The sequence below is a fragment of the Pleurodeles waltl genome, chromosome 6 (assembly GCF_031143425.1).
Source record: "Pleurodeles waltl isolate 20211129_DDA chromosome 6, aPleWal1.hap1.20221129, whole genome shotgun sequence".
Classification (NCBI taxonomy): Eukaryota; Metazoa; Chordata; class Amphibia; order Caudata; family Salamandridae; genus Pleurodeles; species Pleurodeles waltl.
Genome location: NC_090445.1, coordinates 119,646,177 through 119,662,980, shown reverse-complemented (window position 1 = coordinate 119,662,980; position 16,804 = coordinate 119,646,177). Strand labels below are relative to the sequence as shown.

General features: G+C 47.4%; 1 protein-coding gene across 2 annotated transcripts in view; it reads right to left on the bottom strand.

Moving 5' to 3' along the window:
• NPEPPS (aminopeptidase puromycin sensitive) overlaps window positions 1–16,804 on the bottom strand; it is a 695,867-nt gene that overhangs the window by 292,312 nt on the left and 386,751 nt on the right. The gene's annotated exons all lie outside the window — the stretch shown is intronic.

The window sequence follows — 16,804 nt, the reverse complement described above, 5'->3', positions numbered from 1 at the left end:
ACAAACTCCAGGCTAGATTGTTATTAGCACAACAGGAGAGATTAGTATGTGAAAGCAAGTGAACGCAATATGGTGCACATGTGAACTATGAAAGCAAGTTATTTAATAAGGAAGAGATCTGCAAGGAAAGACACAAGCATTTCGGGAGGTGAATGGGTGCATGTGAATCTACAGCACTGCATGCTACAAAAAGATGCTTAGGCCAAGTACATTTTCCATTAGTAAGATGTGTTACTGTAGATAAACATGCTCTGCATAGACTTTAAAGCAGCATGCTTCTACAAGCGGTGGCTAGTGTGTGGATGTTGCCTGAAATTAAGTCTTTGGGACTGTCTGGCCAACCATTGCCTGCTGAAGAGTCAAGGGATCCACAGAGCAGTGTCTGGTAAAAGTGTGTGGAGTTGACCAAGTGGCTGTCTTAAATATATCAGCTAGCGGGATGTTGCCTAGAAAGACCATGGCTGTGGCTTTTTTTTCCATATAGGGTGCTTTCTGGACCAACAAGGAGGGCGTTTTGGCTTTGTGATAGCAAGTTTGGGCACACGGCTATCCACATGGCGATAAATTGGCCTTGTGTTTGGCAAAGGTTGCAAACTACTCACCAGCCTTGCAGAGGGGCTTGGTCTTGTCGATGTACTAGATGAGAACTTGGTTGACTTCTACAGTGTTAAAGGTCCTCTCTGCTACAGACTGTGGTTTAGTGGAAAAAGACTTAAAGCCCAATTGTTCGTTTGAGGTAGAGTGAGGGCCTGCAACTCACTGATGTGTCAGAGATGTTATGACAATAAGGAAGGCTATTTTCTAAGAAAGAAAATGAACAGAGCAAGAGTACAGAGGATCAAAGGGTGGGGCCCGTGAGCCTGGAAAGGACCACATTGAGATTCCACATTGGGGCAGGGTGGACTCAGAGGGATAATCCTTTTGAGGCCCTCAATGAATGCCTTAACTATGGGCATTGTGGAAAAGAGGAGTGTTGCCTGTTTTCATTTAAGTGGCTATAGCTGCTCGGTGGAGCCAAACTGAAGTGTTTGCCAGGACCGATTTCTGCAGATGGCGCATATAACAGATAATATCATGGATAATATCATGGATTTTAAGTGGGTCCAGGTGTTCGGGGATGCTAAATTGAACAACTTCCTTGTTGAGTAGCAGGCGTGTGCGGTAGGCCAGCAGAACTCACGTAAGATGTCAACGCACTTCTGTGGAAGGCGCAGAAAGCCGAACTCAAGGACCTCATGTGCCAGATCGTCTGCTTGAGCTGTCTGGGGTCTGTGTTTCTGATTTGGCTTTGGTTCCTTGTGTGACGGTCTTACCTACCAGGGAATTTCTTGTGGGAGCTGACTGACATCTCAAGGAGTGTTGAATAGATAGCAGGGCTGCCTGGCCCACATCGGGCTATTAATATTAGAGCTTGAGATGTTTGCTGCAACTTCCACACCATGTATAGAAGGAGTGTGAGAGGAGGAAAAGAGTAGGCAGAGATCCGTGATCAATTCACCCATAGTCCATTACCCATTGCCCATGCACTGTGGATAGCAATGTCATTTTGCATTTTCAGAGGTGGGAAACAGACCTATTTGTATAGTATCCCAATAAGACTTGGGGTGGAGTTCCCACTCATGTACTTGAAGCATCCTGCTGAGCAGTGCTTCCAAGCTGTTTTCCACCCTCAGAAAATACTATGCCAAGTGTATGGTATGTGGTGACAGAGTGCCCAATGTCAGGACTGCTACCAGTTATGACAGCAGGAGAGAGTGAGTAATGTCCTGTGTTTGGAGAGAATAGATTGCAATCACGTTGTCGGTCTAGATGAGGACTACTTTGACCTGAATGAGTGGAAGGAAGGCTTAGAGTGTTGGGACCGAAAAGTCCCTCACGTGGTAACAGACTTGTACCGCTGCCCCAAGTGCCCCAGCTGCAATAATGTTTGAATTGCTGCTGCTAATTGTTGTTGTCATTGGCAAACACGGATCATGTGTGTGTCATGAAATAGACCTGTCTCTTGGATTGCATTTAGACCCCTCCCTTTCTGTGAGCTGGGCAAGTGACAGTAGACCGAGAGCCAGCATCACAAGCACACTTCAAAGGGATGCCCTATGCTTGAAAGAGGGGTCCACTGGAAAGGGGCCTAAGCACATATCAGAAAAGAGATGAGGCCGATAAAGAGCAGGGCTAGTACTCAGGGGTAACATTTTGATACACATCACTGTGGCTGACATTCAGGTATGAACCTCTAGTCACTCCCATGGCCTGTATTGTGGGGCTAGCAGATTTGACATCGCCCCTGCTCTGACAGATTCTGGAGGCGGACGGATGAGAGGGCACTTCAAAAGGGAGCAGACCCCCAACATAAACTCTAAAAGGGAACCTCTGCAAGACTTCTGCCTGTGACTAGGGATGGAGGTTAAGACCTGCAAGCCTCCCAGCTGAATGAAGGGATTGCCCACAGACATTGAAGGCCACCTGCCCCTGAAACGCGAGAGCCTGCCTGCTTGCCAAGACTGGTGAGCCTTGTGAAGAACAGATGCAAGCTGGAGGGAGCAAGGGCCAGTAGAGGGACCTGGCGAGTGGATCCCAGTAGCTGCTGCCCCAATCAGGTCAGGGTCCGCGTGGAAGTCAGCAATCCTGTATGCTAGAGGGGCCCTTCTGTGAAGTTTACAGTGTCGATCAGGCAGTTGCCTGTGTGTAGTCAGAGATCCCGCATGCCAGAGGGGGTCCCCATAAAGAGGAACTTGCTGCTTAACGAATCAGCTGTTGCCTGAGTGAAGAATAGTTGTGTTGACCCTGAATGCCAGAGACAAGGATCACAGCCTGGTTTCACCTGATTTTTGGAATGCTGACTTGCGCCTATGTGCTGCAAGTCAACTGAATTGTTCTTTTCAGTCAGAGACAAGGTCTCTACACTTTTACAACCCTACCGCCACAGCTGAAGTTTGAGATGAGTGATTTGCCTGCTTTATTACATTTGTTATCCCCTGGAATGTGGGCAGGGGGGTGCGCCCCTGAGTTTTATTTTTGTGAACAACTTTATCTATCTGGACCCAATTCTCTAAGGATTCTTATCGTGGTATAATGACCACATCTCCTTTCAGTAGTTGTAAGATACAGGTTGGGCTGCCCCACCTGTGTTTTTAACAAACAGTTTTATCCCCTGTCGAAGGTGAGTGGTTGGTTGACCAACAGTAGTCCCAACAGCCTTAAAGTCATCCTCACTCGGACCAATGACAGAGGCTGAAACATCAGGATAATAGCCTGAATGTCCTGGATTCTCTAATCTGGGAGGACAGCACAAAACTGTAGCGCATCCAGAATGTCTCCTATGAACAGGAGTGTCAATGAAGGAGTCCGGTGACGCTTTGGCACCTTGAAAGTGAACCCCAACTTTGTCAGCATGCTCATCGTAGCTTGGAGATGGGTAACAGCCAGTCATCGAGGAAGGGAAGGCTAGGACTCCTGACCTCCTAAGATGCACTGGGAAAACCACCATCACTTTTATGAACCTCATAAGGACACACCAGTGAGGCCAAAGGGGAGCACTGTGAACTGAAATTGCTCCTGCCCCACTATGAAGCGCAGATTAAATATGTTAGGATGTAGGACAGGGATGTGGAAAGAAACATCCAGCAGCTCCAACACTACCATCCAGGCTCCATGGCCAAAGGCAGACAGGACGTCGGCCAGGGTGAGCATGTTCAATATGTCCTTGCAGAAAGGAATTAAGAGGACAAGGGTCTTAAAATAGGACAAAGGCCACCATTCCTTTTCAGCACTAGGAAGTAGCGGGAGTAACAGCTAGTGCCTGCTTCTGAAGCTGGTACTCTCTATATGGCTGCTTTAGCCAGAAGTACCTGCACTTCCTGCTGCAAAATGGATAGGTGGTCTTCCGTTAGCCATCCCAAGGGTGATGAAAGGTGAGGCGGAGTGGAAAGGAATGGAAAAAAGCCAGAGCCCCAACAAACAATTTGCAGGAACCACTTATCTGAAGTAACTGCCACCTTGTAAGAACATGCCAGAGTCTGACTATGACAGGGTGGCTGTATGTCTGGAAGGACACATTAAAGGCAGCCTTGTGGCAGCATCCACTAGAGGGACTAGGCTGTGCTCTGTCCTCTATGTTCACGTGATCTGTGGTATGAGTGGCTTCAGGCATGATTGTTGGGCAGCGTCATGGGCTGGCTGAGTAGGGGGGTATGGACAGTAAGGGAATACATCTACTCTTGATTTCCAAAGAAGGGCAGCAACCACCGCCATCACTTAAAAAACATTTTCCATCATCAAGCAATGCATTATTAATCACAATTTTGCTTGGTAATTAATTCATAAATACACTTTGATATTTTTTGGGACAACCCCTTGACTTATATACTTTTCTTCTGCTTTGGCGCACCAGTACATTCCAGGAGTCCTTTAGTATATAGGGTGCTCCCGAACCACCAACAATATGCATAACGCTGTTTAGCAATTAGCAGGCCCACCTCCACCAGTATAATAGTGCTCTGTCGACCTCCCTTTCATCCATTAAGCTCAAAAGCACCAGGGTCAGGCATGATTGGTCTACCCACATTCTTGGACAGGGTGAGGTTTATACATGACAAGCACAACTGGTCGATAGGACACCCTCACAACCTATGATAATAGGTGCTCGGCTCATCCCTGCATCTAAGACTTAAGGGGGAGGGAGAGGGAATCAAGACCTTGCTTCATTTGCAGTCACAGTGGGCTGTAATATATGCGATGAAGGTATTTCAGCTGGATAAACAGTATCATCATGCACACTGCCAGTAGGAGGGAGGCATTTTCACACCCACCCAATTGACATCATTAAAGGGGATGGCAACTTGCACCCATCTGTTTTGCAGTGTCCTCAGGGAGTGTGCTGTGTGGGCTACTAATGTTCAGTATAGTTTATTGATGCCCTTCTTCTTGGACACAAACTGTAATCTGAGCCTCAAATGGTTGTATGCTGGAAGGGCATCCAGATCTCTCCGATGTGCTTCTACAGCATAACGCAGTTGTAAATACTGGCACAATTGTGAGCTATGCATGCTGTATGTTTCAGCTAAATGTGCAGATGTTGGGATATGGTCACCGGACTAGACTTAGATACACCAATAAGGTTCCACGAGCGATTGCCCCTCCGTTCAACAGTATACTTATGCTATTAACAGCTCCATAGCAAAGTCTCTGACATCAAGACTTTCCCACATGATCAATCTAATTGCTTGGTGTCTGCACAATAACGTTATCTCAGTTGGTGTGACCACAGGGGTGGGGGTAGACTGAAAGCCTAATCGGGCAGTAGAACAGGTAAAATATATTGTATTGATCTATATGTTCTAATTTGGACGATGGTATATTCATGGTATGCAAACATTCAGTCATTAATAGGTACCATGTGACTCACCCAGTAATATAGTCTGATATCTGCCAGCCCCAAACCTCTGTCATAAGATGTTACCACCCACTTTTAAAAAGCAAACTGAGGTTGTCTTCCTGCCCACAGGAATATTGTTATTGCAGAATGTAGTCACTGAAAAAAGGATGATGGTATTTCATGGGAGAATATATAGTATACGGGGAGCACAATCATTTTAAATAGTGCTCCACTAAGGGTGTGACCATGCCGACTACCAAGATGGCTGCTGAAGCTCCGATATCACTTGCCCCAAATTGAGGGCTTCTGCATGGCATCCAACTCCATCTGACTGCCGCTGCAGGGCTAGGTGCTATCCCAACCAGCGGAATGGCAGCCCAGCTTGAATTCCCCCAGATGGCCATCAGACGCCCAGGATAGGTCGCGATCACTGGACCGCTGTGGTCTAGCGCTATCCTCAAAGGCCCTGCGGTGACAGGGATCACGGGTGAGCCGGAGGACTGGGACAACTGAGCCCTGCTACTCCATATGTGCACCCCTCCTGCTCTTAACCTCCTTGCCTCTACAACTGCAAGTCGATCCTGCACGGACTGCAGGGGGCCTGATCCTGTGTGGACCTGCCGCGCCTCTCCAGTTCACAGACCCCCGCTGCTACACATGTCCACACGATTGGACTGGGCTAATCCCTGGTCTGCAGGGTCTGTGGAGCGACAGCACCCAATGCCAGCCAATTTCCTTGAGGTGGGGACCTATGCCTATACTCATTGCCCGGCTGGGAGACACTAAGCCCTCTACTCACCATGTACACTGCCTGAACTGCACCACAGCCTCATGGGGCTCATACATGCAGAGCTCTGGTATCTACAGACTGTGGCCCTGCCTTGTCTTGCCCTGCTGCCTTTAGCGTCCGGCTCCCCTGCCTCCTGGTGAATCTCAGAAGACCCCTTGGCATTTCCTTGGGTAACCCATTGTACTGTGTAACTACCAACATGGGTCCCTCCCTAATTGACCTTCACTCCCCAGCCTGCTGACCTGATTGACCTCTGAGCCTGACACCCAGTCCCCCAGCGACCTCAGTTGCATTGTAAGCCACCTGCTGCCCCTTGACGGCACCGCAGCTATCATGTCTGAACTATGGGCTAGATTTCAATTAACTGATGCTCCCTTTGATACCCTCACCAGTCGCCTGGACCCCTTGGGAGAGCTTTTAGATCTCCTTTTAGTCCAACTCTATTGCGCAGAGCGTTGGATTTCCAAATTTGAGGATGACACCACTAATATGGCTAAACACTTAGAGAGAGTAAAGAAGGTGCTTAAAATGACTGGTTAAATATGAGGATTTGAAGTCGAGGTGTTGCTGCAATAACCTGTGAATCATGGGTGTCATGGAAACTACTAACATAGGCCGCCGTGATACTTTTGTTGAACGTCTAATCACCAAACTGTTTACCAGGCAAAAATGTCTTAGACACCTTCGTCGTGGAACAAGCCCACAGGTCACCTGGTCCTCTGACCACCAGCAGGTGCCCCACCTCGCTCGATTATTGCTCATCTATTAAACTACAGGGACACTACTCTTCGCATGGGCTCTACCATCTCCTTGTTTCCAGACTTCACAATCTGTCCAGGAGGCGAGATGCAAATTCTCCAACGTCAAGAACACCCTTCATAAACAAGGACTTAAATACAGCATGCCATATATTGCCCGTCTACGAGGCCATAGGGTTTTCCCACTGTCCAACCCCCAGCCGCTCTCCATCCTCTACTGATGCGGCAGCCACCCAAGACCCACCAGACTGATCACCCTGCCTCTTTTCCTCTTGACATGGACTGTCAGTTTGTTTTACTTAACTTTTGGTTTTATTGCCTCTCCTTGATATCTGCATTTAATATATATTAACTAATTTAAAACATGTTATAATGCCCTCCTGCAATTGGGTGCCAATTACCGTAGTGTTGCCTCATACACAAGGTGTATACCGTCTTGATTATGGTCAAGTTATTTTTTTCTATGCATGAGATTCACTAATTGTTTACCTCTCTGGTGTGGGTGAGTGGAATGGGATTTTTCTGATGTTTTTTGTTGGTATGTCCTTATCCGATCACATTTTTTCAAACACAGTGTCACTTTTGCAGCACGTCCATGCACATCCCTTTCCTTACCTTTACCTGATGTATTCCCAACATAATCGGCCCGGGGTGGTGCAATTGACCTGCATGTCCTGGAACATTTGTGGCATAAACAACCCTCGGAAAGGGAAGCAAATTCTTTCCTACTTAATTTGCCATGGGGTTAAACTTGCTTTTCTGCAAGCAACATACCTTCCACCCAGGGGCACCTGCATGTATGCTACGACCTGCCGGGACAATCATTGCTTTGCCTATTACAGCTCATGTTCCTGTGGGGTTTGCGCCCTGATTCACAAAAGCATTCCCTTTACGTGTTGGGGCAGCATAGTAGATAGGGAGGGCAGATGTATGATTGTCTCTGGCACCTTACTGGGCAGATCTACCTTGCTAGTTTATGTTAATGCACCCAACCTCGATACGCCCTCCTATCATTATCTCGCAGCTCTCATGGGCCGCTAACAGGCAAATTTGCTATTGTTGGGAGGAGATCTAAACATGGCATACATCCCTGTTCTTGACTCAATAGGTTCTAATGTCAGTGGCAAACCCTGCTCCATGCGCGTATTCCAGGAGCTGGTCGTCACCTTTCACCTGTCTGACGCTTGGCACTTGCCTAATGACTCTGTCCCCCAAAACAAAATTTTACTCCGTGCCACACGCCATCTGGACATGTTTCGACCACTGGTTTGTGTCCAGCCCCACCACTCAGTGCATCGCAGACGTGGCTCAGCTCCCTCGCATTCTATCCGACCATGCCCTCATCTGGATGGTCACATAGATCCCAAGTGGGGTGGACCTACTCAGCACCGCATTCCGCTCCAAACTTTGAGATTCCATAATGGAATACTTCACACTTAACACTGGGTCGGTCGCTACCCTATGGAAGGCATTTAAAGCCTATATTCATGGTGTCTGCATTGCCAAGCATGCAGAGATACTCAAAGAATCAAATGCGACCTTGACCACAAAGAAACTGACCTGTTAAGCTTAGACCGTGAATCAGCACTGTGGGGGAATGATAGTTACCTGCATCGCTGGTCAGTCGGATTGGAAGAATTTATGGAACTCACTGAGCAACATGTGTCATATCCTGGAGAAGTATGCCTTGGCATGTCAATATGACGAGTGGGAACGACCTGGGCGCACCCTGGTATGCCTTTTGTGCCCCAATCCTCCTAGTAACCATATCACTGAAATATTAACTGCTAAGGGCAACCTGACAACCTCACGAGCAGTGGCCAATACTAGTAAAATTGCAGAATACCTATCAGAGTTTGCCATGGTCTGGTTGACCGGCAGGCAACAGCAATTTCTAGCTTCCCCCATCACGAGGGACAAAAACATCCAAGCAATCTATGATATAGATGGCTCTAAGGCCACAGGTCTACATGACCGAACCGGTAACCTCTACAAGGCCTAAAGCACATACTAGCCCCTCACCTCCTTGAGGTTTATGCAGAGTCCCTTGAGTCAGACTCTCTCCCCCCACCATGGTGGCTGTGATCACCCTACTTCTTAAGACCAGTAAGGCTTCATGCCTCTGCACCTCATTCCGCCCTTTGTCCCTTCTCGACCATGACAATAAAATCCCTGCTAAAGTCATTACAATGTGTTTGGCACTCTTAATGGAACAAATAATTTCACCTATACAATCAGGCTTGTTCCTCATCACTCCACCACACTCAACCTCCGGACTATCTTTGCCATGCTAAATCACATATTTCCAAGAGCTTTCCGCCGCGGTTGGCCTGCTAGACGCAGAGAAGGCATTCAATTCTCTTGAATGGCCCTTTTTAAAAGCAACATTATTCAAAATAGTCTTCCCGCGTGGATTAATAAACCTGATCATGCTGTTATAGTCTGACCCTGTGGCCCGTCAACAGTTGTACCACTTCTCCATCCCCCATTACTAGGGGGACCCAACCAGGTTGTCCCCTTTCACCTCTGCTATTTATAATTAGTCCTGGACCTGCTCGTCCAGGAACTGCAAGAGAAGCACTTGCATTGTGGCTTTTGGTTCCAGCATGGACCCCTCTTGCTCTCCATGTATGCAGTGAGAGCCTCACGTTTTTGTTGCGACCCCAATACTACTCTTGCCCCTCTCATCATCTAAGTTACATGATACGGTTGCCTATCAGGACTCTCAACACAGGGTACAATAGAATACCTCCTTACCTGGTGTGATGAATCCATCAAGTAATTTGGCATCTTATAATACATCGCCAAAAAGAAATGGTGATCCGTCTGAACTATAGCCATAGACAAACTTACTACTCAGACTGAGTGATGGATTAAATTGCCTCTATCTATGGCAGGGTGTATTGCCATCATCAAAATGGGGGTCCTCCCACAATTCCTATTCCTCTTTACCAAAATAACCATCCCTGACTAATAGATTTCTTTTTTTTTTTTTTTTTTTTTTTTTTACAACCTTACGGAGTTTTGTACTTCGCCTCGTATGGGCAATCTTAACACTCCCCATATGACTGCAGCGGCTTCGGGTGCCAGACTTACACTTGTACTTGTACTTTCTGGCTGCACAATGTCATTTTGCTTATTACTGGTATCACCCCAATGCTCACCTGTCACATCTGAAGCCAGAAAGCTCCACTATCCTCCATCTTACCACAGGGCCTACCTCAAGACCCTGCTGACATTAAAAACCTACTGGCTACTATCTGGGTCTGGTCAAAACTCCGTTGGTGTTTGGGTGGAGGATTACCCCCGAGTGCATGACACTTTGTGAGATAGGGTTCCCCCGTACCCAGTGGCACCCAACGAATTTCCCCCACTGACCCTCATAATTACCACCTCTGAGAGAGCACTCGCTCCCTAGGATATACCATACCGGTTTGGCCCTGAAACCCAGGGTGACAAGAGCTCTTACAGCATGGGAAAGCAATTTGGGACACCATATGCCTCGCAAGACCCTGTCGTTTTGCTGTGCATAACCTAAGCTAATTTTCCCTAATCACAGGCATAAGCTGTTACTTTAAATTCCTTCACAGTGCCTAAGCCTGGCACCTAATCCCACATGGGCTGACCAAAATTGATCCCACACATTCCCACCAATGCCCGAAATGTAGATCTGAAAACGTAGATTTCCTACACCTGTCATGGGCCTGCCCTAACATTCATTAATACTGGCTCCAAATCCTCTCACTGATTTCTACCATGATCAAGATGCATCTAGACCCAAATCTCTTAATGGCTCTTATGTGCTATGTTCAACCTTTGCCACGTACCTCCCACCTCACTGTGGCCTGGCACTGATGCTGGCCAAATGCCACATAGCCATCTGTTGGGGTACTAGACACTCACCACTAAAGACGAATGGCTAAAGAATGTGATTTACTGCGAGACCACCAATAAAATTTAAGGCACCCTTCAACCCCCCCCTACCTCCAGGCCTAAAGACATTTGGCAGCCTCTCCACAACTACCTACTCACTCTGAAAGCCGCCGATACCCACGGCGACAGTGATTGAGGCCCCTCTTACCCACTCCACTTCGCCAAGTCCCTAAGCCCTTTATGCTGCTTCATGTTTTGCAAACCCCTAGGCTGCTTGGAAATTGTTCTCTGTACAAAGACCATTTTGTATCTACTATGTGCTGCTGTAACATTTGAAATGTGATACATACCCAGATAATCTTTTTCCTTCTTTGTTTCCTTTGGTTTCTTAAAACTTCAAAAATAAAGTTTAAAAAAAAAAAAAAAATCCTAGTGCTCCTCTATCTGCCAAATTTAGAAAGGAGGGAGGGTCACATTTCCATGTCCAGTGTGCACAAGAGAAGTACTATATTCAGATCCCATGACCATTTTCTGCTGTGTGCAACTCACATACCCAGACACTGGAGAGTGCCTACCCCATTGTAGCCAAGTTAGTGTCCTGACAATCCCAAGTTCACTAGACACTGGTATGTACATTGATTTGGTCCAGTTAATATGACCTTAAGCCTCGCCACAGATATACAGCATCAGTATTAGTCTGGGGATGGAATTTTCTGGCTCACTGATGTATAATATTCTATCCTCACGCAGTTTTGCACAATGAAATTCCGGAAACAGTGCATACCTCTGGACCCGCTTTGCAAGTAGCTCAATTATTAATGGGAAGAGGAGGGGTGAAAGGAGATCCCTACCATGTGCCCCCCTCAATGTTAAAAGGGAGCAACAGTGCCCCATTTACTCTAACCCATGCCTATGGTTGGGGCTACAGACCTTCAACTCATCTGCAAAGAAGGGGACCAAAAGTCATCCTCTCGAGTAGGCGGAACATAAATGGACTTTGCACTTAGCTGAAGGCCTTTTCGAAATCAATGGACTCCAAGGGCCTATATTACATGGAGCTCATCGCCTGGGACAAAACATTGTTTGGGTGTCCAAGGCAGTAGCATGTGCCTAGTCTAGGTAAAAAGCTATTAAGGCCATAATGTGTCGGGCTACAGACCACCACCACCAGAGTACTGGCCAGGACCTTGGCGAATGTCTTGGTCCTTATGTCGAGTAAAGATATAGGCTGATGTGAGCCACATTCATCTAGGTCAGAGTATATGGAAACCACAATGGGTTCAATGGAAGGGTTATCCTGCTTGGCTGTAGATGGCATCTTGGCTGCATATAGAGAACAACAGCATTGAGCCAAACTCTCTGGAAATTTGTTCGGGATCTGTAAGAAGTTGCTTGGTTGAAGTAACAAGGCTGGTTTTGACTCAAAGAGCTAAATATCTACTGGCTGACCAGTTCAAGTGTTCTCCCGCCTATCTACAAATTACTATAAGCGATATTGCACTGTTGCAAGCAACATTCAGAGTCAAATAAGTTCTGCTCAACTGCTAGTCTTAATAGTTCAAGAAGATACTGCATCAGTGGTAGTCACAGTGGGAAATGGATGGGGTGTGCTTAAGGTTGTTAGACTCCACTAATTCCTCATTATTGTTTTTCAGATCTTGGATGTCTATGGCCTGCGCTTTTTGGCCTCAGTCTGGTAATAGATGACCTAATCTCTCAAGACTGTTCTGAATGCTTACCGCAGCACTGATGAAGACGTGACAGAGCCTACATTTAATGTGAAGTAGTCAGCAATGTGTTGTTTAAGGTGTTCCTCAAAATCAATGTAGTGGATTCACCAGGCACCGAGTATTCACATTCCACCAAGGCTTTCGAAGTTTAGTTTGCACTGTGGCATGATCGTTTAAGGAAGGATTTAAGCGTCGACAAAGCTTTGCATGTCTCTAGAAGGAAGGAAAAGGTAATCAAATCTGAATGAGGACTTATGGAGTGAGAATAATATATCAATTCTCTAGTATTAGGGTACATAAATCGGCAGGAGTCACAGAGCTAATATATTTAAGGTAGCAGTTCTGTGTGGCTGGCTCTGTAGTTGGGAGATCTGTAATATGGTACATGACCGACTTTAAATCTCCACCTGTTACCTAACAGAAATTGAAGCAGCAGTTGTGCAAGTGCTTTCATCGAGCCACAGACAAGGCTAGCGGTATGTATGCAGAGATTAATGGCCATCTCATTTCCCTCCGCATACCCTTGATTGCAATAAATGTACCCAGATCATCACTGTGCACTTCTTTAATTTGTAGAGGAAACTCTTTGTGTAAAAGCCCCACTGTGCCACAGGAATTATAGCCATAGCAGGACAAAAAGGGACAACTGGTGCTCACAGCAAATGTGTCTACTGTAAGAGGATTAACAATGGTCAGTATCAGACTATTTCTAGCTGTAGATTCCTTACCTTTGAATTCTCCCCATTCTCTTCCATGACCAGTATCCCTGCGCACCTGGAAATGAAATTGCAGGTCCTATATAGGCACCACACAGGCACACCAATGTCAGTTTCTTTTCACTACTTCCCACACCAGAAGTGCAGAGCAGTGAAGAACACGGGACTAGTGGTGTGTCAAAACAAAGGCACTGCCCCCAGAAATCAGTTTGCCGAGTGGGGAGGATGGACGGGTCGGTAAGGAATCTGCAGCTAGAAATAGGCTCTACCAGATAAGGCATTACCAAAAGGAAGTAACTTGTCCATCTGATAGAGACATTTAACTAAAGATTCCTTACCTCTGAATAGACACCCAAGCAATGCCAACCCCGCAGTTGGGTCTGCGAACCAAATTCAAACCAAACAATCCTGAATGCCGAATGGGCAAAGTGCCTGTCCCTATGGCTCGGACTGTCCAGACGGTAGTGGTTGGTAAATGTGTGCAGAAAAGCCCACTTTGCCACCTGACAGATGTCAAGGACTGGAACGTCTTGTGCTAAAGTAGTGGTCGCAGCTTTAGCTCGGGTAGTATGAGCGTGCAAAATCCTCAGGGGGGGTTGCTTTTTGATCAGTGCATATCAGATCTTAATGCAGAAGTAGGCAAGGTGATGGACTGGCCTGCATGAAGGGGCACAACCACTTTTGGCAGAAAAGAGGCCCTTGTTCGAAGCACCACTTTGTCAGGATAGACAGAAAGGTAGGACGGCCTAGATGTAAAGGCCTGCAATTCACTCACTCCGTGGGCAGATGTAATTGCCACAATGAAGGCTGTTTTCAACGTGAGAAGCCTGAGAGGACAACTGTGAAGAGGTTTGACAGGAGTGCACATCAAAAAAGTCAGAACCAAATTAAGACCAAACTGGGGTGTAATGAATGGGGATGGAGGAAAGAGATGTATAAGACCTTTGAGGAACCTTTGTACGATAGAAGACCTAAACAAAGAGGGTTGATCAGGCAACTGCAAGAACCACAGAAATAGCAGACAAATATCCCTCAAGAGTGGAGAGAGAGAGATAGAGATAAAAAAAAAAGGGGGTCAACAGGCTTGTCTATACACCTTGTCACAAACGTCTTCCAAGGAAATTACATTACAGACTTCGGAAAGAAGGTCTAACTCGGTCAACTGCTGCCGCTCAATCTCCACGCAAGAAGGCAGAGTGAACAGGTCCAGGTGAAGAACCCTCCCCTGCGCTGCAACAAAAGATCCTCTTGAAGGGGCAGTCTGATCGGAGGGTTGATGGACATGTTCTGCAGCTCGGGATACCTGACTCTCTGTGCCCAGTCTGGAGCTACAATGACAACTTGGGCCTGGCCGTTCTTGATCTTCTTGAGTACTCTGGGGCAGGAGTGGTACGGGCAGAAAGGCATACAGGAGGCCTGAACACTTGAGACAAAGTCTCAGAGCGACTGCTGTCTTGGGAACTCCAGCGTGTAAAACTGCCGACATTGTGAGTTCTTGGAGGCAAACAGATCTAACCAAGGCTCTCCCCACTGCTGAAAAAGAACTTGCGCCACTGCTGAACAGGGATGCTATTCGTGATCCACTAGGCATTTTCGGCTGCGTTTGTCCCCTCTGGCGTTCAGACAGCCCGCCAGATGTTGACCCACCAGGGACAGGCCCTGCTATTCCAACGGCATCCTGAGACGCAGATCATTCCGACAGAGTCCACAACTCCACCCCGCAATGTGTGTTGCAGTACTATATGGCGGTGTTTGTCCGTTGTAGAAATGTGTCCCTTTTTGACATGGTCACACGCCACTTTTTGCCACTGGTACTAAGGTTTTTCAACTGAGGTGCAATGGGTTCCTCATAAACAGGCCCCCAGTGACAGTGCTCCTGTCTAAAAAACAGGTAACATGGTGTACAACTGGCACACTCCAACCGTGTAAGTTCCTAGTAAGTGGTACCTCTGGTATCTAGGGCATGGGTAGAGGAGAGGGTCCAACACTGTGCCATCCTCAGGGACCCTCTTAAACATGAGAAGCACACAGCTGCCACTGCAGTCTACATGCCCTGGTGCAAGACAGAAGAAAACACGACATAACTCCCCCTTGGTTTGCCATGCTCCCATCATTGCACCTAAGTTTACATAAGTCACCCCTAAGGCAGGGTACAGTATACTTACTGCGTGGCCATATCTGCATGAGGGGATATGACCCTGGGATGCTCAGCTCCATTGCTAAGCACTGCAATTGAGCCAGGAACTCATTTTAAGGTATGTGCTGGACACTCATCAACACGAGTGATCCAGACACATAATGGCTTTACCGAACCCTATGGTGTTTAATATCAAACACCTTGGCTTGGTAAGTCTAGGCTGATACCAGCCTTGGATTTATTCAGACATGCACCATGTGGGCACCTGCGTGGCCATATCTGCAGGAGTGGATATGGCCCTGTGATGCTCAGCTCCATTGCTGAGCACTGCAAGTGAGCCGGGAACTCATTTCAAGGTATGTGCTGGACACTCGTCAACACGAGTGACCCAGATACATTATGGCTTCACCGAACCCTATAGTGTTTGGTATCAAACACCTTGTCTTGGTAAGTCTGGGCTGATACCCGCCTTGGATGTATTAAGACATGCACCCTGTGAGCACCTTAGAAGTTCAAGGGACCAACTAGTTCAGTCCAGTCTGCCACCATCAGACACGTTTCTGACCCCTTGGAAGTGACACCCAGCGTTCTCAGAGATTAGAAACAATGCCCACTCCATCAGGATGGCTAGCATGTAGGATCCTGAAGGCTTTTTTTTTTTTAACTTGTACTTTAGGTTTTAGTAAGAGCTCCGCTTACAGACTGTTGAGCCCACCCACTCACACTAGGTGCAGTGGGTGAGGACGCAATAATGAAGCCCTTCTGTGCCCAGGACGTAATGCTTACGTCCTGAGGCACAGTGCTGCCATTACCAGTGATGTAACCATTACTCCCTGGGCTCAGAGACCAGAGGGAGCGCTAGCGCTCCCTCTGAGGGGTTAAAAGGCAGGGATGGAAGGGGAAGCCCTTCCCCTTCCACCCCTGACCCCCACCATCCCCCCTGTGACGTCAACGCTGATTGTCACAGGGCCTCCTCCCATCGCGCTATCGGAAGAGAAATGCAAAGAATTGTTTTTTTTAGGCCTTTTCTGCCCCCTCTAGGCACCAGGGATAATTTTTTTTGTTTTGTTTTTGTTTTCTTTTAGAGGTGGGGAGCGACCCCTTAGCCAAGGGGCGCTCCCATAGGGGGCAAATTATATTTAGGGCATTTCTGCCCGCTTTGGGGGCAGAAACCACTAGGCGCCAGGGATCTTTTTTTTTTGGGGCCGTCACGCAAGGGGAGCGACCCCGTAGGCAAGGGTCGCTCCCCGGGGGAAGGTGGGGGGGGGAATTTATTTTAGGCCACTTCTGCCCTCCCCCCCCTCGGGGGGCAGAAACCTCTAGGCGCCAGGGCAAATAATTTTTTGGTGTTTTTTTTTTTTTTTTTTTTTTTTTTTAGAGATGGGGAGCGACCCCCTTAGGCAAGGGTCGCTCCCCTGGGGGCCAA